The sequence below is a fragment of the Ammospiza caudacuta genome, chromosome 7 (genome assembly GCF_027887145.1).
Source record: "Ammospiza caudacuta isolate bAmmCau1 chromosome 7, bAmmCau1.pri, whole genome shotgun sequence".
NCBI lineage: Eukaryota > Metazoa > Chordata > Aves > Passeriformes > Passerellidae > Ammospiza > Ammospiza caudacuta.
The window spans coordinates 1,247,428-1,271,615 of NC_080599.1; the positions used below are offsets into that span (position 1 = coordinate 1,247,428).

The window sequence follows — 24,188 nt, forward strand, 5'->3', positions numbered from 1 at the left end:
CAATGTAAACAAACATCAATAACTGGTGTCCCAACAATGTTTGAAATAAGTTGGCTCTTTTCCATAAAGTTGTTTACTGAAGGGTGTTGTCTTACTTGGCAGATCATGGGAAATGTGTTTATTAAATGACCAATAAGGTCCACCTGTAGCAAACCAAGATATAAAGGAAGAGGTTTAAAAAGCAGGTGGCTTCCAGCCCTTAGACTTCGGATCTGAGTTTGTGTCATCTGTGCCTCAACAGTGACATTTGGGGATCTATGGGGGGTAATGGGGATATTTTCTGCACCATGTGACTCATGAGGAGCTTCTCTAACAAACTTTGCCTGAAGCTCCCACTGTGCCCATGTCAGGAATCCCTGTGAGTGTCTGGGACATGCCGGCTCTTTGGCAGCCTGGGGACTCCTGGAATGTCACCATGGAGTCCCTGTGAGTTCCTCTGACAGACCGGTGTCTTTGCAGCCCAAGGTCCCCTGGGATGTCACCATGGAATGGCTGTGACTGCCTCTGACCACGGAACTCATTACCATTCCCAGAAAGCCCTGGGAGGTATTCATGGAGCCCCAGACTCTGCCTGTGACTCTTGAACAGCCTGGAGACTCTTGGAAAGTCCCCCTGGAAGCCCTCTGAGGGCCTGTGACAAATCTGATCCTTAGCAGGCAACCATGATCAGGCCCCTGTTTTTATGGTCAGTTTCCATGGCAACCATCACCAGTCCCCGGTTGCTATGGTCAGTTTCCATGGCAACCATCACCAGCCCCCTGTTGCTATGCTCATTCCTTTGGCAGCTCCATGGAGACCCCATGCCAGGGGTGGTTGCCATGGACACCAGCTCAGGCCTGCAGCCAGAGCCCATTGCCATGGCAACCATTGGCAGTCCCATCTTCAAGCTCATGGAATCCCAGAACCACAGAATTGGCTGAGCTGGGTTGGACCCATCAGGATCCTTCAGTCCAACTGCTGGCCCTGCAAAGGACACCCCAACAATGCCAGCCTGGGCCTGGCAGCGCTGTCCAAACGCTGCTGGAGCTCAGAGAGCCCTGGAGCTGGGACCCTTCCCTGGGGAGCCTGGGAAGGGCTCCAGCAGCCTCTGGCCAAAAACCTTTTCCTGACATCCAACCTGAGCCTGCCCCGACTCAGCTGCAGCCGTTCCCTCCCCTCCTGTCCCTGGGCACCAGAGGGAAGAGGTTCCCACAGCCCCAGCCAGGGACCCGCTCCCAAGGCTGTTGCCATGGCCACCAGGGCTGGGACCAGCTGGGATGCTCAGTTTCCACGGGCCAGGGTTCAGGAATGGGATTCCCCAATTTCCTGCTCCTGCTAAAACCGCGCTGCACTCCTACCTCACATGGAAAGCACAAAAGGCAAAGATCCTGGGCTGGGATAAGAACAATTTATTGGGAACACCACCGAGATAAGAAATATACAGAACAGAAACAATATTGATTACAGAAGGGATAAATAAAACTGTTTACAGGGAAAACTAAACACAACTCACTGGGTCTCCCTGGCCACAATTTCCCCCTGCCTGGAAAGGACACTTCTCTCCTCAGGGAAAGAGACATAAATAGTCCATTTCATGCCCATGGCAATGACCTGAGGTGGGAGTGAATGTAAAGACACGGCAATGGCCAGACTCTCGTGTTCTTCAATCCCACATCATGTCAAGGGCAGGGGCAGGACGAGGGACTGGTGTCTTCCCAGCATGGATTACAGGGAAAATGGATCACCAGGGCTCTTCCCCATGTGGGCCCTCTAATGGGGGATGAAGCTGAAATGGTGCATGAAGCTGTTCCTCCATTTGTGGCATTTGCCAGGCTTCCCTTACTGGTGGCTCCGTTGGTGTCTGGTCAAGTGAGACCTGCGGGTGGAACTTCTCTCACACTGGGGACACTCGTAGGGCCACTCCCCAGTGTAGATGCGCTGGTGCCTGATGAGGTGGGAGCTGCGGTTGAAGCCCTTACCACAGTCAAGGCAGAGGAAGGGCCTCACGTCCGTGTGAATTTGCTGATGGCAGAGGAGATGGGAGCTGCTCTGAAACCTCTTTTGGCACATGGGACACTTGTAGGGCCTCTCCCCAGTGTGGATGCGTTAGTGGGTAACAAGGGTGGATCTGTAGCTGAAGCCCTTCCCACATTCCCCACACTCATAGGGCCATTCCCCAGTGTGGATCATCTGGTGGCTGATCAGGTGGTTGCTCTGCCTGAAGCTCTTCCCACACTCCAAGCACTTGTAGGGCTTCTCCCCATCGTAAAGCTGCCCATGAGCCACCAGCTCGGAGGTCTGGCTGAAGCTCTGTCCACCTTCCTGGCACAGGGTGGGTCTTTGCTCCTCAGAGCACACTGGGCTGGCTTTGCAGCCCCTCCTCCTGTGGGATCTCTGTGACTTTTCCTCCCCATTGGATTCCTGTGCCCTGGAGTCTCTCAAAACGGCCTCTTCCACGAGGTTCTGCCATGGAGATTTTTACAACCTGGTCTCCGTCCTCAGCTCCTTGTCTGGGGGAGAAAAGACAAGGAGAAGATGGGATTTGCCTCCGTGCCACAGGGAAGGGGAAGGAGATCCCCCCAGTGCATCCCCGGCAGGACGGTGTTGGCACCGGGGTTGTCCAGCAGCCGGGGACCATGCTGGTCTGGGAGATGGAGCAGGAGAGAGGGGGAAAGGGACACTGGCTTCCTCCTCACCTGCCTGGGTGTCCTGGGGCATCTTCCTTTTTCTCACAGCTTCCTCTTTCATCCATTAAACTTTTGGGAATGGAAAATCCTATTCTGGGAGGAAAACAAGGGATAAGTACACTGAGTTTTGCACTGGTTTGAAGGCAAACCTGGGGAAGAGTCTAAGCCAGAATTACAATTTAATAAGAAAATGAAGATCAAGGCAATGATACAGAAACATTGCCTTAAACTGACAGAGTCAGGATATAACCTGACACCCTGTAGGTAAGGGTGGTGGCTTCAGTCCTATTAAATTGTGGCTGCAGTCCTGTTGGAGTGATGAATCTGATTCTGTCAAAGCAGTGATCCTGTAGAAGGTTCTGGTCTTCCCCTGAAGGTCCAGCGGTGGTTATAGAGATCTTGTCCTCTGGGAATCCAGTAGGCAAGCTGCTCCTGGTTTTGCAAGCCTCAGCTTATATCCAGGTAGGAATGCTTGGATCCTCCCCCTGGGTGGAGCATCCCACAATGGGATAATGGAATTTTATCAGTCCTGCAGTGACACTCAATGGCCCATTAGCAGAGAAGATATCTCCCCTGGAGGGCGTTATCAGGGGTGAGTCATGGAAGAGATAAAGAACCCTGCCCCACCTGTTTATAACAGTTGATGAAGATGGGGATTGAAAACATGCATTTGGTTACATCTTGCATGGCAACCTGAAACAGTGGGGTAATCCCTGCTCAGGGGCGTGAACACCACCCCCCTTACCCAAACTGGCTCAGGTGTAAAACCCCCACCCTGGGAAGGGCACACACAGGGGACAACATCACACTTGCCCTGCTCCAGGGGAGATCTCTGTCCCTGTCACTCCCTTGACATGCCCCGCTTTCCTCTTTCTTTAACTCTCTCTACCTCACATTTACTGTTCAATAAAATCCATTTTGGATTTGGTCTCATTAGCACCTTAACTGGGGCAGAAGCATCTCTCTAGTAATTTTCTTAACCAGATTGAGACATTATTTTGGCACAGTGACTTCAGGGCACTGTTCTCTGACCCCAAGTGCCTTTGACAACAGCATGGTTGCCTCCTCTGAGGAGGTTGTGGTTCTTTCTGGAAGAACTCTTGGAACTTGGACGCAGCTTCCTTGTTTTCCTCCCAAAACAGAATTTCCCATCCCCAAACCTTTGCAAGATGGAAAAGGAGGCTGTGAGGAACAGGAAGGATCCCCAGGACACCCGGGCAGTTGAGGAGGAAGTCAGTGCCCCTTTCCCCCTTTCTCCTGCTCCATCTCCCAGACCAGCATGGCCCCCAGCTACAGGACAACCCTGCTGCCAATACCATCCTACCGGGGATGCACTGGGGGGATCTCCTTCCGCTTCCCTCTGGCACGGAGGCAAATCCCATCCTCTCCTTGTCTCTCCTCCCCCAAACAAGAAGCTGAGGATTGGGACCAGGGAGGACAAATCCCCACAGCAGAACCTGGAGGAAGAGGCCGTTATGAGTGACTCCAAAGCACAGGAATCCAACGGGGAGGAAAATCCCCACAGATTCCATAGGAAGAGGGGCTGCAAACCCAGTCTGGGGTGCTCTGAGGAGGAAAGACCCTCCCTGAGCCAGGAAGGTGGACAGAGCTCAAGCCAGAGCTCAGAGCTGGTGGTCCATGAGCAGCTTCATGATGGAGAGAAGCGCTAGAAGTGCTTGGAGTGTGGGAAGGGCTTCAGGCAGAGGAGCACCCTGATCCACCACCAGATAATCCACACCGGGGAATGGCCCTATGAGTGTGGGGTGTGTGGAAAGGGCTTCAGCTACAGGTCAGAACTCATCAGGCACCAACGCATCCATACTGGGGAGAGGCCCTATGAGTGTCCCCAGTGTCAGAAGAGGTTTCAGACCAGCTCCAATCTCCTCCAGCACCAGCAGATTCACACAGAGCAGAGGCCCTTCCGCTGCCCTGAGTGTGGGAAGGGCTTCAAGAAAAACTCCAACCTCATCAGGCACTGGCGCACCCACACTGGGGAGAGGCCCTACATGTGCCCAACCTGTGGGAGGAGGTTTCAGACCAGCTCCAATCTCCTCCTGCATGAGCAGATTCACACAGATGAGAGGCCCTTCCGCTGCCCTGAGTGCGGGAAGGGCTTCAAGCAAAACTCCCACCTCATCACCCACCAACGCATCCACACTGGGGAGAGGCCCTACGAGTGTCCCCAGTGTGGGTAGAGCTTCACCCATAGCTCTAACATGACAAAACACCAATGGAGGCGCCACTGAGGGAAGCCCTATGAGTGCCTCAGCTGCAGGAGGAGCTGTGTGAACTGCTCCAGCTTCATACCCAATGGAGGTCTAATGTTGGGAAGAGCACGAGTGATCCATGTTCCCTATGATCCATGCCTGGAAGACAACTGCCCCAATACCTTCCCCTGTGAATGACTGGTGTAGAACTGAAGAAAATGAGGGTCTTTCCACAGCCCTGTCATTACATTCACTCCCACCTCAGGTTATTGCCAGGGGCAGGAAAGGGACTCTCTCTCTCCCTGAGAAGAAGGGTGACCTTTCCAGGTGGGGGAAATATGTTGCTGGGAAGAGCCAGGCTGTTGTGTTTTAGTTTTCCCTGTAAACAGTTTTATTTATCCCTTCTGTGATCAATATTGTTTCTGTTCCTTTTGTTCCTTATCTCGTAGCTGTTCCCAATAAATTGTTCTTATCCCAGCCCAGGATCTTTGCCTTTTGTGCTTTCCATGGGAGGCGGGAGGGCAGCGAGGGCAGCACGGTTATAGCAGGAGCAGGAAATTGGGGAATCCCATTCCTGAACCTTGGCTCATGGAAACCGAGCATCCCAGCTGGTCCCAGCCCTGGTGGCCATGGCAACAGCCTTGGGAGCGGGTCCCTGGCTGGGGCTGTGGGAACCTCTTCCCTCTGGTGCCCAGGGACAGGAGGGGAGGGAACGGCTGCAGCTGAGTCAGCGCAGGCTCAGGTTGGATGTCAGGAAAAGGTTTTTGGCCAGAGGCTGCTGGAGCCCTTCCCAGGCTCCCCAGGGAAGGGTCCCAGCTCCAGGGCTCTCTGAGCTCCAGCAGCATTTGGACAGCGCTGCCAGGCCCAGGCTGGCATTGTTGGGGTGTCCTGTGCAGGGCCAGCAGTTGGACTGAAGGATCCTGATGGGTCCAACCCAGCTCAGCCAATTCTGTGGTTCTGGGATCCCATGAGCCTGGGGATGGGGCTGCCAATGGTTGCCATGGCAACAGGCTCTGGCTGCAGGCCTGAGCTGGTATCCATGGCAACCACCCCTGGCATGGGGTCTCCATGGAGCTGCCAAAGGATTGATCATAGCAACAGAGGGCTGGTGATGGTTGCCATGGAAACTGACCATAGTAACAGGGGGTTTGTGATGGTTGCCATGGAAACTGACCATAGCAACAGGGCCTGGTGATGGTTGCCTGCTAAGGATCAGATTTGTCACAGGCCCTCAGAGGGGTTCCATAGGGACTTTCCTGGAGTCTCCAGGCTGTTCCAGAGCTGGAATGTCACAGGCACAGACAGGGGCTCCATGGACACCTCTCAGGGCTTTCTGGGGATGGTAAAGAGCCCTGTGGTCACAGCTATTCCATGGTGACATCCCAGGGGACCTTGGGCTGCAAAGGCACCGATCTGTCAGGCGCTCACGGGGCCTCCACAGTGATATCCCAGGTTTCCCCAGGCTGCCAAAGAGCTGGGATGTCCCAGACACTCAAAGGGGATCCTGTCATGGGTACAAAGGGAGCTTCAGGCAAAAGCTTTATTTCTTTATCGGAGAAACTCCTCCTGATTTATGAGGTGCAGATATTCCACGAAACAGCCACCATGGATCCTCAAACTCCTGCAGGGCCCCCTAGATGTCTAAAATTCCTTCTAAGAGAGGAGACTGGGAATGGCTGTATCCAATCCAAGTCTATTACCGTGCCTGAGTGGGAGCAGCTGGTGAGAGAGAGACGGTGAATCTTGTTTCTTGAATCAGAAGGCTTGATTTATTATTATATGATATAATACATTATAGTTATACTAAAAAGAATAAGGAGAGAGGTTTTGCAGAGCAGCTAGGCTAGCTAGGAAGAGCTAGATAAGAATCCACAACAAAGCTGTGGCCAAGGACTCAGTCCCCTGGCTTGCACTGGTGATTGGCCCTTAATTATAAACATAAAACATGAACCAATCACCAATCAAAATAGGCGCCCCTGTTGCATTCCCCAGCAGCTGATAATAATTGTTTACCTTGTCTTCGGAGGCCTCTGGCCTCCCGAAGACACAGAAATCCGAAAGAAAGGATTTCTGTGGAGAAATATCTGTGACATCTCACCTTTCTAAATTGTATAAAAATAAAAGAAAAATGCTGATGTGGAATGAACAGGAAATTCCTTCACCTATAAAATATAGAAGACTAATAAATCACTAAAACAATCCTACAATATAAGAAAATTGCAAAATACAATGTAAAGAAGATTTGAGTCCATGCAGCTGAGTTTCAGGAACAGTCCATCAGCTTAAGTTGTTTCTTTTGGACATCTCAGAGTCCTTTTTGTCCAGAAATCAGCATAACACAATTTTAAACAATTTAAAACAATTTGAAAAATTTTGGAATGTCCTTTCTGGCCCTTCAATGCTTCAGCGCTTCAGAGCTGCTGCCTGCTATTTTCAATCTTTTTTATTTAATTTTAAATTTTTTTTTTTGTTTTTTTTTGATTGCAAGCAAAAGAGCAGCAGCTGGGCAGAGCAGTGCCAGAGAAGGAAAGGCCCTGGGGGCCTTGGCCCATCCTGGACCAGGAACGCCAAAACTGGTTTACAAAGGGGGACCCGGACCGGTAGGACAAACCAGAATCCCCAAAAACATAAGGAGGCCTTGCAGTGGGCCCGGCCCAGAAATTTCCTGAGCCAAACGGCCCAGGCCAAACCCATAAGGAAGGCTCTGCATTCCCGCAGGCCTGAACCCTGCTGCCAGCACAATGGCAGCACGGGTAGTGAGATGCTTCCTTTCCCCTAAACCACTGAGGCATGCCAGCAGCAGGGAAATAGAAGCCTTCCCCAGCAATCCCATCTGGGGTCTGGAGATGTTTGTTTCCCACAGCAAACCAACTATGGTCTCCTCCAACTGTGCCCTCTCCCTCTGCAATGCATCGGGTTTGTCTCTCATCCGCCCCGTGGCATCATCCCCATCACCTCCGGGCTGGGGATCAAAGGCAGAACTCTCTGGATGCACCTGCCCCCCATGCCACTAGGACACAAGAGAGGCGGCGGCCTCCATGGGACAATCCCCGAAAAACCACCCCCCAAACCGCCGAGAATGCTGATCTTAAAAACAGGCAGCTGGACTGCCTCAACAGTCAGCTGGCGGGCAGCCCCCGCTCCACGGAAGGAGAGACCCCGCTCCAGGGCGGCTGCTGGGGCAGCCGGCCCGGGACGGCCCGAACTCGAACAAGCCGCCTCTTCCAGGGCAGTCTCTGACGCCGACCCGGAGGGCAGAGCCGCTGGGACGTCCGGTGGAAGCAGCGGGGGGAAGCCGGAACTGGGGAGGGAACCACGCTGAGCGTGGGATCCGCCACGAGCTGCTCCGAGGGTCCCGCAGGTTCAATGCGGTTTTCTGCCACTGACTCCGGGGTCTGCTGCGGAGGCGGCGGGGATGCGCGGGAACACGCTGTTGCTGCGTCCCTTGGCTCTGAAGGTGGCGGCAGGCACGGCCCGGGCAGCAGTGGAGCCGGGAGGAGCGGCGGAGTGGTGCTGTTGCTTAGCAACAGGTCAATCGCCGAAAGTGCTGTCTCTTCTGCCTTCTCCGACACAGGCTCTGGCGGGGGCGGGGAGGCCGGTGAAACCGCGGGCGGGACCTCCTGGAGTGACGGCTCTGGCAGGGGCATTGAGGAAGCCTCAGAGACCGGTGCCGCCCCCATGTGTGAAGGAGGCGGAGTCTGAGGGGCCAGCGCTGGCTTGAGCGGCCACTCCCATCCCCTCGGAGAGAGAGAAGGGGGGGGAGGAGCACACTCCGTCTGAGCATGCTCCGGAGAAAGAGTAAAAAAAACTTCTTCGCGCCGCGAATTTTCAGCCCCCCCCGCCACGAAGCGGGGGGGGGGAAAAGGCCCAAAGTCATCACCCACGGGGTCTTCTGCCAAGGGCGGTGGAAATGGAGCTTGGCCATAACAGTTAGAGATCCATTGAAAACAAGCTGCTCTGCGTTTCAGGACTGGGAAAAGCTTTATAAATGCTGGGTAGATAGAAGGCAACACGCGTCCCTCAATGTAGACGCGCTGGATAATGGAGTCCATGCACTCCCAGACAAAAACATCTAAAGCATATAAGACATCAGCAAAGAACCCAAAAAGCTTTGCCCATCGAAAGAATTCATAGATATCTGTTTCTGACAAAAGGAAACCGTCTTCCCTGCACCAATGTTTCCAGAGGGCTATGACTCTCTATTCTGAAGGGGAGAATTGAATCTCTTCTGGCAAGGCATGTGTCTGCCATACGAAAAGCCACAAGCTACGAAGGGCTGGTTCATCAGGGATAGAAAAGTGAACAGTACCTTTTGAAAGAGTCCAGCTTGCTCTGGCCAGCTCCACAGGTCTGCTGCTCTTTTCCATCATCTTTCCTGATGGTTTTCCAGAAGAAGGTTCTCTTTATGGTCAGCCTTGGCTGTGAACTCTGTCCAAATCAGGATCTTCAGTTCTTCAGCTCCTGGCTTGAATCCACTTGTGTGGTCACTTCAAAGCAACCATCAAATGCCACACATACAGGATTTTTACCCAGTGTAGCAATTTTGCTCCTCTGGTCTTATCAAATTAATTTCTGCTCTCACACGTCGGGTCACCAGATATTACCGCGCCTGAGTGGGCGCAGCTGGTGAGAGAGAGACGGTGAATCTTGTTTCTTGAATCAGAAGGCTTGATTTATTATTATATGATATAATACATTATAGTTATACTAAAAAGAATAAGGAGAGAGGTTTGCAGAGCAGCTAGGCTAGCTAGGAAGAGATAAAAAAGAATCCACAACAAAGCTGTGGCCAAGGACTCAGTCCCCTGGCTTGCACTGGTGATTGGCCCTTAATTATAAACATAAAACATGAACCAATCACCAATCAAAATAGGCGCCCCTGTTGCATTCCCCAGCAGCTGATAATAATTGTTTACCTTGTCTTCGGAGGCCTCTGGCCTCCCGAAGACACAGAAATCCGAAAGAAAGGATTTCTGTGGAGAAACGTCTGCGACACAAGTCCCAGTCTTTGTCAAAGGTGTAAAAGATTGGACATATGAATTGAACTTAAACGCTATTTGTCCCACAGGATTAATCATAGAATACCCGATAAATTTCTATAAATACAGCTCTTATATTTTCTGATCATGATTAGACAGAATGGTTCATTTACACCACAGAGTAAATGAAAAAAATGAGTTATTGCTGCAGTCTTAGGTGGTATGGATACAATCTTCCCTGAGAGTGTCTTGTGCCAATGGGTAGGAACCATGAGAGCACCAGCACACAGACACAAATACAGACATAAACACAGACACACAGACACACAGACACAGACACACACACACACACACACACACACACACAGAAATGCTGAAAGTGTCCACACAGAAATGCTGAAAGTGTCCAGAGGCCAAAGAGAAAGGATTGTCCAGGGTATAAATGGAGGGAAAGAGGGTGCAATGGAGAGCACCAGGGATCCAATGGTCTGAGGGCTCAGGGGTGGTACACTGGCAAGGGACCAGTAGGGAATGCCAGGGTAGATGGACAGGGTTACACACCAATGGGAAGAGAGAACTCACCAGAACACGAACATAGAAGTGTAAAGGGGGTAGAGAAGGCCAATGGAGAGGACAGAACTGGGACAAATTAACATAGTGCTGCAGAACACCATGGGGAAGTCTCTTTTCTCACCCTGAGCTGTGAGGAGTGCCCAGAGCCTGTGGTGTGTCTTTCCAGGGCATTGCTACTGCCTTTTCCCTGGTAGGCTCACAGGTTTGCACAGTTGTGCAGTGTCACAATGATCTCCTTGGTTCTGCAGTCCTGCTGTGGCTGCTGTGTAACAATGGACCTGTGGTACCGGGAGGCTCCATAGTGTCACCATGGTCCCTTTGGTTACACAAGGACCTGCTGGGACATGATGGACCCTTGGTTCCATGAGGTGCCTGGCTTCCCACAGCCCCTCACAGACCCCTATGGCCTCTCAGAGTTCCCCATGACCCAACATGGCCTCTCAAGGCCCTTCATGGTGCCTCATGTCTGATGGCCCCTCACATCCCCTCACGGCCCCTCACAGCCCCTCTCAGTCTCAGGGCCGGGGCTACACCCAAGGCAGGAGAACAGCTTGGGCCCTACTTGTTCTGCTTTCATTTCAGTCCCTTCACAGCCACGAGTGCAGAAAGGCTGAAATGGAGCCTTTGCCCAGCGTTTCCCTCGGGGTTAATTGCGGGCTGAAGCTCTGTGCTGGCGCTGGGCCCAGCGTCACCATCCCTGCAGCCGCCAGGCCTTTGCTGTCCCCCCGTGTCCATTCCCTGTCCCCGAGTCCTGCCCGGCTCTGGCAGCAGCAGCAGCCGCAGCGCAGGGGGCGCCGGCCTGGCCCAGCCGGGGCTCCTGGCCAGGAGCAGCAGCAGCGCCGGCCCCTTCCCGCCTGCTCCTGCCTCGGCTCCCAAGGGCTTTTTCCAGCTCAATTCTGGAGCACAGCAACTAGCACCCACACACAGCCCTGACTGCTCAGAGCCCACCTGTTCTGCCCTGAGCCAGCCCTCAGAGGAAGAAAGGATCGGGTTCCAGCACTGTTTCCAGCTCTTTTTGACTCACCCTGAGGTGACAGGAGGAGGCTGCTGGTGCCTCTGCCTTGGGAATTGCAGATCATGGCTGCTCTTGGCCCCCTTCTGCTTGCCACCTGAATTTTATCCATAAAAATGCAAGTGCCTCTTCCAGTTGGTGCTACCCACGGTGCTTTCATGACAGTGAAGTCAGTATTTTTGTCACAGGCATAAAGATCAGCAGATACCGGAATGCTCACCAGTGCCTGAACACTAAAATGAGGGGACTTAAAGCTTCACAGGCCACATTTGCAGGGCTCAAACAGAGCACTGTTGTTGGCACTGTTGAAATAGAATAAACTGACAGAGGCTGTCACAGAATTCACCTCCACAGTGTGGAGTTAAATTAAAAAATCAACCAGGAGAAGCAGAAACCAGAACTTCTAAACTTGCTTCATTGCCCCTTCTCAGCAGCAGGAAACGCAGATGCCCAGAGGTGTTTTGTACTGCTGCTGCCCCCAGTTTGAGCCCAGTCCCAGTGGGAACCTGAGCCCAGCCCAGGGAGCTCAGCGCACGCGGGGCCAGGCCTAGGGCCCCGGGCACGGCTGCCCATTGTGGGGCAGCGGCGCAGATGGAATGTCCTGCGGCCCAAACCTCCTGCTCCTGCCACACAGTGTCCAGCCTTCTCCCACTCCTCCTCCTCTCCCAGCACGGCACAAATTCCAGCTCGGAGGAGGCTTCCCCAGACAGCGCTCCGGCTCCTGTTCCAGTTGAATGTCCCTGCAGAGAAACAGAGCATCTTTCAGCCACTTCCACAAGCTCAGGCTTTGCCCTTCATGGGGAATCTGGCATGCAAATGGCCTTGTTAAGAAAGCCAAAGGCCAAGGGAATGGATTATAGATTACTGAAAAAAAGTCACCCATCTTCCAGGCAAGGTTTACCAAGGCATTTCCTGCATTTCTTCTTTTCAGATTCTTTCAGTTGGCTGCTCTGGGAAGTCCAGCTTGTATTGGTGCTTATCATGAACTGATTGTGCTCTTGATTTATGCACCAAGACACCAAATGTGGAATCATCTATATGGAACTGTTATGAATGATCAATCGAAAGCCAAATTATAAAAAATCTGAAAAGATTTCTTTATCATTTTCCGCTACTAAAATATGGTCTTCAAAACCACCACAGCCAAAGAGACAGTGTCGAGCCCGGGGTTGGTGCTGGGTGAACCTGGATCCCACCTCTATTGCATTGCACCCTCCACCATTCACGAGAGCCGCTTCTTGCAGGGATGCTTTATACAGTTTATTATGCCTGAGCGAAGAAGTCCCAGTTTCTTTTGTAACTCTGCATATTCATAGTTGGTTCTTCCAGTGTGCAGAGCTGGACAATCGCCATTTCCTTGTTGATAGCTAGCACTGATCGGATTCAGGGAAGTCATGTATTCACACGTATCTTTCTGGTGACTTTGGCTATCTTGATCGATGTTATCAGCAGGGCAATGATCACTCTTAGGCGTCTTCCAATGACATGATGATGTCTTGGGATAATGGTGATCATCGCACTGGGTGTGATCGTTATCCGGCCACCTTCAGGAATTTCGGAATTTGAATAGATGCCTGCCTCTCAGGCTGCTTGTGGTCAGAGACTTGTTTGGATTTTGCAATCTTCATGAAATACATGCTTTTATAGCATGAATTATTTCCCAACATATATTACAACATCACTACAATCTCACAAAAGAAGGCAATCATACAAATCAGTGTATAGTCAAATTGCCCTCTAATTCTCATAAAGTCCATCTACTCTGCACACTCTTACTTTGTATTTTTCTCAGTCATCACAGAACTGAGAGCTGAACAAAAAAGAGAAAGAAATATGAACAGGTATCCCTTAGGTAAGGGAAATACTGGACTGTCAGGAACTAAAAATAGTTGATAGCATCTGTATCAGGCAAATTTTTTACCCTCTACCAGTGTCCATTTCAGGCATCCTGTTAGCATGACCTAGGATTTTGCAGCTAAATGCAATGGGCTGCAATTTGAGAGGCCTACAAGAAAAAAACTTATCAGACTTCCCCCACCCCCCCGAGTGACAGGTGCAAATTACAAAATGAAAGGGCCTACAGAAATTTAAAATTTTCTAATTTTAGAAAAATATAGTATTAGCATCAGATTCCAAGGGCATAGAGATATAGGAGCAGCAAGGAAATGCTCCCAGAAATGTTTTCTAGCCTGAAGAGACAAGCTAGCCACAGGAAGAGGAGAGAGCCACTTCTTTTAAAATGTGTGAATTACTGAATGCAAGAGCCATTCGCCCTTTCAGCTTCTGTTTTTAACAAAATGTAAGCTATTAACTTGTGTTTATGAAGACTTTAGTTGGACTTCAATGTTTTTGAGACAGCTTCTGAGCAAAATACAAAGAAACTACATTACATATTAGTAAATGCAGCATCTAGAATAACAACTAAACAGTCCTATCTCATAGTTGAATGTTCAGTTCTTCATAAATTGTGATTAAGACCATGAAATGCAGTACCTAATCCAGTTAAATCCCACCTACACAGAATCACAGAATCACAGAATTTTCAAGACTGGAAGAGACCTATAAGATCATCTAGTCCAGCCGATGTTCTAACTGTTCAGCTAGATCATGGCAGCAAGTGCCACATCCAGTCTTTTTTTAAATTCTTCAAGGGATGATGCCTCTACCACCTCACTGGGTAAATGATTCCAGTTTCTGACCACTCTTTCTGTGAAGTATTTCCTTCTTACTTCTAACTTACGTCTACACCTCAGATTTGCTTGTGTAACTTTTCCACTCCACACCCTATCCCTTCTCTCACCACAGTCCTCAAGCCCTCAGCCAGGCACAAGCCAACTTCTCACCTTAACTGCTGTTAGCAATCACCAAGCACCTGTTGGTAATAGCACCTGTCCCACCCACAGCAGCTGTAGGTCCTTGGCTGCTGGGAGAACAGGTCTGAAGTACAGACCCGAACACCACCTCCCCCCACCAAAAAAAAAAAAAAAAAATTAAAACTTTCCTAAATAATTTGAGACTAGTAAAAGATCAGGACATGGAGGGACTTGTTTATCCCCTTTAGGCCAATCAAGAAAAGGTTTATAGCCTTCTCTGGAAAGGGAAGACTGGGAGGGTTTCTTGAAGCAGAAGCATGTTTTATCAGCCCAGTTTCCTTCCTCATTTGTTCCTGCTGCCCAGGAGGCCATTCACTAGGCATATATATGAATATCTCTGTCTGAAAACACATCTACAAGAGTGCATGACTTACACTGGTGTAATTTAAAACATAGTTTTTATTGTACAAAAATGCAAAAATCTGCTTTAGGAGAGGCACATCTTGTGGAGCTGTAAGGACCCTGACAGCACATCTGCTACCAAAGCAACAATTCCTGCTCTGCAGTGGCTTAAGCGGGCTGAGATGGAAGTGTTTCTTCATCAATGCATAAACCACAACAAAGTAGTGGTGACAAGCCTTTTTTCCAAGTCTGACTGAAGGTTTGGGAAGCAGGTCTGCCGGCAGAGGGCACACAGAAGCATGACACGTTTGCCTACTGCGCGCCTACAATTTCTACACCATCATATCACTACTCGGTCACTGAGCAAGCTGACAGTGTATGACAGGTTATCCATCCTGCATAGAAAGTCATAGAGAGAAGAAGAGAGGAAGAAAACATGGAAGATGACAATGCAAAAGAAGTTGAAGAAATGTGGCAAGGATTAAGCATTAAGGGACAGAAATAAGAAGAGACCATACCCTTGAACTGTAAAGTCCTGTCAGGAAACTGCAAGTATTGCATATATGAGTCCACCACCTGGACTTGCATGCTTCTCCCCATTACCATTATTTCAAAAATTTTGCTTCCTGGACAAGCTGCCAGGTCTCCAGTAGCAGTCCTAGCTCCCTTCCAGCAGTCTGAATCTGAGCAGGGAGTTGAAAATAGATCAGGGATTACCTTTTACACTGTAAGCATTCAAGACAGCCAAAGAACTTTGAGGAAAAAGGCCATACTGAGTGCCCAGGACAAAGAGATCTTAAGAAATTGGAAGAAGGAAGTATTGATTGAGGGTCACAGTTATGTTGAGGTTTAGCCTTTCAGAGGTTTGTTGCTTTTCTACTGAAAACTGCAGGTGAGAAAGCCTAGACAGAAAAGGGAAGGAGAAGCTATGTAAACAAACCCATAGCTGTACACAAGGACAGAAGCAGATTTCTTCTTCACCAGGCTGAAGAGAGTGGTTTTATTATTTGAAAAACAAAAGCCAAAGTACCCCAAGTCAAATATATATTCTCCCACTGCATTTAGACATTACAACAATAAAAATGCACTATAAAACTACTGCAGTAAATTAGTCAGTTAGGAACAATAAACAGGGCACATGTTAATAGTATCCATATCTATCTTTGGAAAGATGAGCAATTACAATCTGCATCCCAGCTCATGCTCAGTATTTACTACAATCTCAAATAACAATAAAGTCAAACACAACAGATGACTGATGTTCCTACCTTCTGCTTTCCAAACAGAGTTTTAAAAGATAGTTTATTGCAAAATGAGTCTCAAGTATGTTCAAGGCCTTGGGAAGCTCTCTAAGTTTAATTAACATCACACATATAGAATCCATTTTAATATTTGTGTAAAACCAATATTCTAATATTATAATTTGTATATAACTATCTATTTGTAATATTGCTGAAAGAAGGCACACTTTTCTAAAAACCTACTGGCTTTGGTAACTGCTAAAGGTAATGTAGATTGGGCTGTACTACTGTTTACTCATCTTTCTGTTGCACAGAAATCTTGGATACTTTAGTGCGTACATCAGTAATTCTGACACTTTCTGAAATTAAAGTGAGAGGAGAAATGGGCTAAATTCAGGTACCTAAAGTTACGTATCAGCATTTGCAGACGTAAATCAAATGCACAAGGAAAACTTTTCTATGGGAAGAATGCCAGAGCAAATTAAAATATGTATTGATAAGAATAATCAACACAGTAGAAATCAATAGCATTTGCACCATAGGAAAGAGTGTATAAAATCACACTCTGCATCAAGAGAGCAAAATTGGTATTTCTTCACAGCCTTCTCCCTTTGCATGCCCCTCTGCAAAGTGCAAGGGGCCTCAAGGACTGAAGGAAACACAGGGAGTCAAATGGAGACACTTGCACCTGTCTCACTGGGGGCTCCTGGGGAAGCAGTTTCCTTGGGAATCAAGCCCCTCTCTTCCAAGGGCACTTCCCCAGATGTGTACATTTCCTGGGGAAAACCAACACACCCTTAAGTTCATGGTGCAGAGGTTCAGGGACATCACAACATAACCAATATGATCCAGTGAAGCTAAATTTATTATTCCTAAAAAGACTCTATTTATAATAAATCTCTACTGTCCACGTGTCTCTAGCTAATACATGATTGGTTAATCCTAGCTGTTCACACATCTAAAATAGAATGCTGAATGGATCACCTAATTTTTCACACGTCTGGCTGGGGTTGTCTGGCCCACCCATGGCTCACCTTCCCAAGCTTGATGACAAACTTGCTGAGTTCTGATGACTCTTCTTCTTGTGTCTTTTTTGAGGATATACCGAGCCCATTTCTGAATATGTCCATAATTCATTCTTTGTGAAGGTGTTCATTGTCCATTATTACAAGCAGGCTGGATTGTGCGTCGGCTGAATATGGCCATTGTCTATCAAAACCTCCTCCATTCTGTCTCTGAGCCAGCATTTGAGCCGGTTAAACAAAATCCTCCCTCTCACGCTGTAAAGAATGTGGAATTAGAGTTGGAACGTGACTCTGAACTAGAAGCAGCTCAGAAACTACAGTAGAAAAAAGTTATTCCAGAAGCTATTTTAGAAGGGACTTTTCTATCAAATGATATATAAGCTTTTCCTGTAGTAACTAATGCTCCAAGTAGAGTTTGAGAACCTTTCAGTTGGAAGATTTTAGAAAAATTGAGAGCTGCAATTTCACAATTTACTTGAAAATCCCAACCTTCACAGTCACTTCTGCAGTATATTTTTCCATCTAACACATTAATTCCAGCTGATGTGCATACCCTAATAAGACTTATAATGCCACCCTATCAGCAGGAGATGTTTCATAAAAGCTGGGAGGAAAAGTGTGCTCAAGAAGCAGCAAGACCTGGAGTGCAGGGTGATCCTCTGTATGGTTTAACAGCACAACAGTTACTTGGCAAGGGGCCCTGGGCTACTGCCACTGCCCAGGCTAGGAGCATTGATCAAGTCTTACAGATGAGCCAACAACTAGCATATAATGCTGTTCTTGCACTTCCAGATGGGTTACACACTAAGTCTTTTACACAAATTTACCAAAGAAGAATGAAGACTTTGATAAATTTGTAGACAAATTGCATGAAGCTATCTAAAATCATTCTGATTTAAATTCAGACACAAAGATACAACTGTATGGACTTTGGGATCATTACTCCATTCCAAATGGCTTTCCCTTCAGTCACAAGAGGCTTCCATCTCTTCCAAAAATTGCCTGCTGAAACTCTTCTGCTCCCTTCCAAATCAGTTCACTACTCCAGCATAATCCTTGAAGCATGGACAGACAACTCTTCAACTAATTATAGTAGAAAAAAGGGTATTTATTGCAGCGCTGGACACATGTGAACTAGTTTCCAAAGGCACGTGCAAGGAGTTGCAGACTCCTGCTCTATATTTCTAGAGAAAAGGTATTACATTAGGTTTCTAACGACCCATAATACATAATTATTACCTGCCTGCTTCGCATTTTTATCAGCTGAATATCTATTACAGCTGTGCAATTGTACTCCCTTAACTGGGTGGGTGGGATTTTGAAATGAGGGAGTGGTTTTATGGGAGGAAGAAAGCCATCTTCCTCATGGCAAACTCTTCTCCCATGGCCAGTCGGCAAGATCTTTGGACCTGCTGCTCATGGTCCAAGCCTCTCCTGACTGGTCAGTTATTCTTAAGGCAAGGTATTTCTATGGTTTCTTCTTCTTCACAATTGCTTCCTCTATCCCTATCACTCCTAGCTTTATGATCCTAATATATTTGGTACTCTTTAACTAAGGTACATGATTTCTGCTAGCTGTATTACTAACTTAGCTTCTTACCTCATTTTAAAATCTTAACTAAAATATGCAATCTTCTACTATCCCAATTCTATTCCTAGCTGGCCCCTCAACTCTTCTGCAGTTTTCAATTATCCTAATTCCATTTTCAGCTAACCCCTAGACTCACCTCAGGTACATCCCCGACTGCCTCTCTCCCAGCAGCTCAGAGCTGCATTGCACAGCGCTTGCTGTGCACCACAGAGCACAAAGCAGGCTGGCCTGGTGGGCCTGAATATTTCTGCCAAAGATTCTGTGTAATGGGTTAAAACTTTAAGTTTGTTCATCATAAGCTGACAAAGTTATTCCAGTAAGACTGTTGCACCACCTCTAGTTTGTTTAAGTAAATTTCCAGACTTAAAAGGATAAGGAAGGTGAAACCAAAAGACAATAGGTTTCACAAACATTTGCTTATCTGTTTAGTAAACTGTGAATATGGGTGGGGGGTTTGCTATGATTGATAGCACAGTATCAGTTTATCCGCTCAGTAAACCTAAGATTCCAGGAACTCAGCAGATTGAGCCTAAAATTCCAGGAACCAGACAAAGGAAAATACCAGTCTTCATCTTCAGACCTCCGGGAGGTGGACTGTGACCACCTAGACACAAAAGAAGAATACGCAGAGTAGAACACATCAACCCGGAAACAGGACTGTATAAGAACTCCACGAAATATCAGCAGAGTGCGTCAGTGTTAGAGCGGAGACTCTCCTGTCTCCCAGCGCGCCTGGGGCGCTGACTTTGCCTATTATCGCTTGCTCTATCAATTAATAAATTTAATTTTATTTGGACTTATTAGTTGGTGATTCATTCCCCACCGCAACTAACCTATAACATTCTGCATCTCACACCTTTGCTCTGGCTCAGTGCAGAACTGCAGGGTTGCAGGCGCTTCCTCCCAGAGCTGCGTGAGGCGCTGGCTCCTGCAGATGGGCCGTGCCAAGCTGTCCCTGCCTCACGCTGGCCTCGCTTCCCTGGCACAAGTGCCGGGCCTGAAGGAGCTGCCCTGTGCTCCAGCCTACCGAGCAGCCTGGCTCCCTGCCCCGGTGCCCAGAGTGCTGCACACACTGCTGGCCTTTGCCAGGAGTTGCAGGGCAGCTGGCAGAAGAGGAGGAATCCTCAGCCAGCCCAGCGGCCTGTGGCTGCCCTTGGCCTTTCTCTGCTCCTGGGCACACTCCAGACGGCCATGGCCTCCAAGCCGGGCTGTGCCCAGCACGGCTGCGCTTCCCCTCGGCAGCAGCCAGCTGCCACCTGGGCTCTGAGAGCGGAGGATTCACCCGCTCCCAGGAAGGGGCACCCAGGGCCCAGCTGCTGCCTCTTGCAGCTCCAAGGGCCTCCTTCCAGCCTGCCTCTGCCGGGGCTCAGGCTGCTCCGGCCTCTGCCGGGGCTCTGCTGGGGCTCCAGCCCGGGCAAGGCCGGGCCCGCTCTCACCTCACAGGCGCTGACAGCTCTGCGCCACAGGAGACCTTCCTGAGCACCCTCTCTGATCTTTCTGCTTTCTCACTTGACCAAGGCTCTCCTCCAGCCAAAGAGATCATTGCATTTAGGGATACAAATCCAAGTGGCAGGAACCCCAATGCTCTCCACTCACAGCTAAAGGCCTGCATCTGCACAAGATGTTTGGGCTGCCTCATTCTTCCTTTGGTTTTGTCTTCAAATGCCATTGCCCTTTCTGCCTCAACTAGAAATACCACAGCTGTGCCATAACCAGCCAGTGGATCATATTCCAAAGGCAGTGCGGTCTGGAAAGGATGAATGAAGAGGAGCCCTCCTCACTTACGAAACCATACAAAAGAAGCCATATGTGTGACTTAGCACCAATAAAAAACAATTGGTAATTCAGAAGGAAATGTTGAATTTTCTGAAGGGGTCAGAAGGAGGAGAATCTTCCAAATGAGTTGATGTTTCAGAAACTTTATTAATTACAACTCTAATCTATAATTCTATGCTTCAAATCTCTTTAGCAACCCTACTCTACAATCCTACTCTAAATTGGTAACAGAGATAACATCTTGACATGATTGCTATGTTCTCGTATCCTAGGGTTAGGCTTAGGCTTAGTTTTAGGCTTAGGCTTAGGCTTAGGTTTAGGTTTGGGTTTAGGCTTAGGCTTAGGCTTAGGTTTAGGTTTAGGTTTAGGCTTAGGTTTAGGCTTAGGCTTAGGGTTCGGGTTAGAGTAAGGGTTAGGGATAGGATAAGGGTTAGAGATAGGGACAGGGTTAGGGTTTAGGGTTAGCATTTAAGGTAAGGGTTAGGGTTTAGGGTTAGGGTTTAGGGTTAGGGTTATTCGTCTTCTTCACTGAGTTGATGACTTGTGCCAGGATGAATGGTGGCTTGGCTGAAGTTACAAATGGATGCTGTCCACCAGAAAAAAAAAATACAACAAAGAACAGTGAACCATTACTTTCCAAGCTCATTGCTTCAGGGACTCAATCAGGATAAATCAAGTTCCTGGAAAGACCCAGAAAGAGGAGCAATGGGACCATCTGCTCCCCAGTCATCCCCAGTGTACAAGACCTTGCCATCACAGGCAAATGTGGCCCAGAATCCCACTCATCTGTTCATTGTGATTTCTTCATCATGCTGGGATTTTTGCCCTGCCAGTGCTCTAGAAATGGCGCTTTCTGTCCCTGGGTTTTCTTCCTTTCAGGAAACTCCAATGGCTCACATAGGTCCCTGCCTTTGAAAGACAGGCACTGTGCTGATTGCCACAGGGACAGAAAGCAATGTCTACCTTTCCATGCCCTGCTCCTCGTGTGTTGGATGGCACCTTCCTTCCCAGCAGGGCCAGCCCAGTGGCACTGGGCCCTGCAGTTCCCTCTCTGCCACACAACCTGGCAGTAACCCTGGCGCAGTTCCCGTCTGCTTGAGCGTGCCAGGCACGCTAAAGCACTGGGGTTCAATTTCTAAAGGGAGTTTAGTCTTTCCTCTTGGGTTTCGCTGTCTAAACGGTGTGGTTCCTATCCTGACCACAGAGTGTTTCCCTCTTCAAACCAGGGGAAAGAATTGTTCCTGGGAACTGTTATCTCACAGCTTTGATAGGGCATATGTTGCTCTTTCAGGCAAGCAAGTTTCTTCTCTTTTCATTAGTGTGCCAGTATGATTTTGAGACATACAAAAAATGCTAAAGAAATTAACACAGAGCTATCCCACACTTGAGAGACAAGGAGACCTTCCAGGTCCTGTTCCTTGATGCAGGCAAGATTTTGGTAGCAAGGCATCTCTGACAATGCCTTCTGAACCCACTCACAAATTCTGAGCAGCATTGGGACAATCTATCCCCAGTGTGTGATCATCTCTGCAGCTGGCCTGACTTCACGCTGGATAGACATTCCACCCCAAAAACACCTGGCCCACAGCTGTGCAGGAGTAACTGCTGTTGGACTCACCCGCTGCCAATATAATTCAGATGCGTGTATTTCATCAGGGGATTTTCAGTGGTGTTCACCATTCTCCCTGAGGGAAACAAAATGCAAGATGCTGACTTTAAAGCAGAGATCCCAGCTTCCAGAAGATACAAAACGCAGCCCCAGCGCCTGGAACACTGAGCCCTTTGTGGTCGCCTGGGTAACAATGACCACAACCAGGCAGACAGCTCCGCAGCACAAGTGGCCAGCACAGAGACTGATTTGTACAGTCCTTTGAAGAGTTCTCTTGACAGGAAACAAAGCACAGGGACGTGCAATCCCAGGAGACGAGGACATCTTCCACACCTTTCAGCAGTTTGCCAAAGGAATGCCTTCCCATTTGTAAACCAGAGCAGCTCCAGCTGTAACTGATCCTGACGGGGCTTTCAGCATCAGGACCCTGACCTGTTTGTGAGCAGGCTGAGCTCAAAGATGCCCCTCTCCCAGCTAAGGAAGGCTCCAGCCTCTGCAGTCCCTCCAGCCCTCAGGGACAGGGCAGCGACCACAACAAGGCTGGCAAAGCCCAAGCATGAGCACTGACAGGCACTAAAGGGAAGAAGCCAGAGTGAGCCTGAGCCCCAGACAAGCTGTTGCCCCCATTCAGGACACAACAGGATGGGCTTTGAGATCAGCCACACTGAGGCACAGATCAGTGCCCTTTTTGTCCCAACAGGTGATGGCAGACACAGAATCCACTGGGCTCTGGTCTCAGCCCCACCAGGTCTCTTATCTGAGAGCACAGCACTGGCAGCTGTTATGGGCAAGAAGCAGATTCATTGGGTTGTGCTGCAGAATCACAAAGGGCTTGATGTGTTTTCCTAGAGACTGATCTGGGCAGGGCCTGGGCCAATGGGAAGGATTCTAACAGTCATGGGAAAGAGTGGGAATCAGGTATGGAAAAGTGCCATGGATCTGAGGGATATACCATGGCTGGGCTGGAGGCTCTCTCCTGAGAAATGCCTGCAGTACAGTTTTATCTGATCACGCCACTTGGATGTGTCTCCTGGACACATCTTGATAAGCATAAAACTAGAAGATTAAATAAAGTTTGTTATCAAAGTCTCTGTTTTTTCTTTGGGGGCACATGGAAAATACCTTGTGCTCTCTATTTGTCCTGTAACCTGATGTTCTTTCAAAGTAGTTCTTATTGACAAAAAGATAGCATTCTCTTATTGACAAAAATATAGCATTCTCATGAAAATAAACTGCAGATGTAGTAGTGGTAACAGTAACAGTCATAAAAATGACATCAGTAAAACGTGGGGTAGAAGGGCTCCTTCAAGATGGAGAAAAACACAACAAAAAAGCCCCACCAAAAATGAACAACAAAAAAGCAATCCCACCCCCCTCCCCCCCAAAAAAAATCCCCAACCAAAAATACAAACCTCCAATACCAGTCCATTTCTGTGAAGTTTTTTTGCTGTGATGACTGGTTGGAAGTCAGGAGTCGAAGGAGAATTTAGGAAGCTAAAAATTCTGTTCAGTTTGGCCACTAGCACACAGGACTTGCCTAGACCATTTGCTAGGTCACAGCCTTCTGCTGATCCAAGAACAATCCCTGCTTCAGCCTTTAGCAGAGAGGGAAGCTCAGGCAAACCCAAGCCAGTCCCAGGTGCCCTCAGAGGCAGCAGGAACACCCAGAGCTCTCTCGCTGCCTCGGAGCACAGCACTGCCTCTGGGGAGTCCTAAATGGCCCTGTGACACCGAGCTCAGGAGGAGCATTTGGTACAGCTCTGCTGACACCTGCACACAACACACTGTCCCTCAGATAAGAAACAGCCCAGACGTACCCAGCTGCTCCAGGTACTCCTCCTCAATCTCCTGTTCCAAGGATGTGCCCCAGCCTGAGTTCCCAGGTTTCACAGAAGGGCTTCCTCGAGGTGATGCTGCTGCAGCAGCAGGTTCAGAGCCCATGATGTGCTGGACCTGGAGCATTTCTGGTGGGCACTGCTCCTGTGCCTCACTCCTAACTTGGGGTCCTTCATTGCCACACATTCCCTGCAAGTCTTTGCAGGCTGCCCGGTGAGATGTCAACACTTGCACCTCAAGTCAAACAGAACAAAGCAGTCAGACACTACAGCTTGTCCCTGTCAGCCAGGAGTCATCGACTGTGAGGAAAGGCAAAGAACAGATTGACAGGGGATACAACAGCTTGTTTCAATCCTCCATCTGGGTCACCAAGTTCCACTGTAAAAACACCTCAAGAAAAAAGGAGAGCAGGAACAGGCCAGCAGGAATCAATTTGGATGACTGCTGGCCAAAAGGCC

General features: G+C 48.9%; 2 pseudogenes; one reads left to right on the forward strand and one right to left on the reverse strand.

Moving 5' to 3' along the window:
- Nucleotides 1–1,818: 1,818 nt before the first annotated feature.
- LOC131560145 (zinc finger protein 436-like) lies at nucleotides 1,819–2,697 on the reverse strand (annotated as a pseudogene).
- A 1,138-nt stretch (nucleotides 2,698–3,835) lies between these two features.
- Nucleotides 3,836–24,188, forward strand: part of LOC131560146 (zinc finger protein 420-like) — a 255,280-nt pseudogene continuing 234,927 nt past the window's right edge.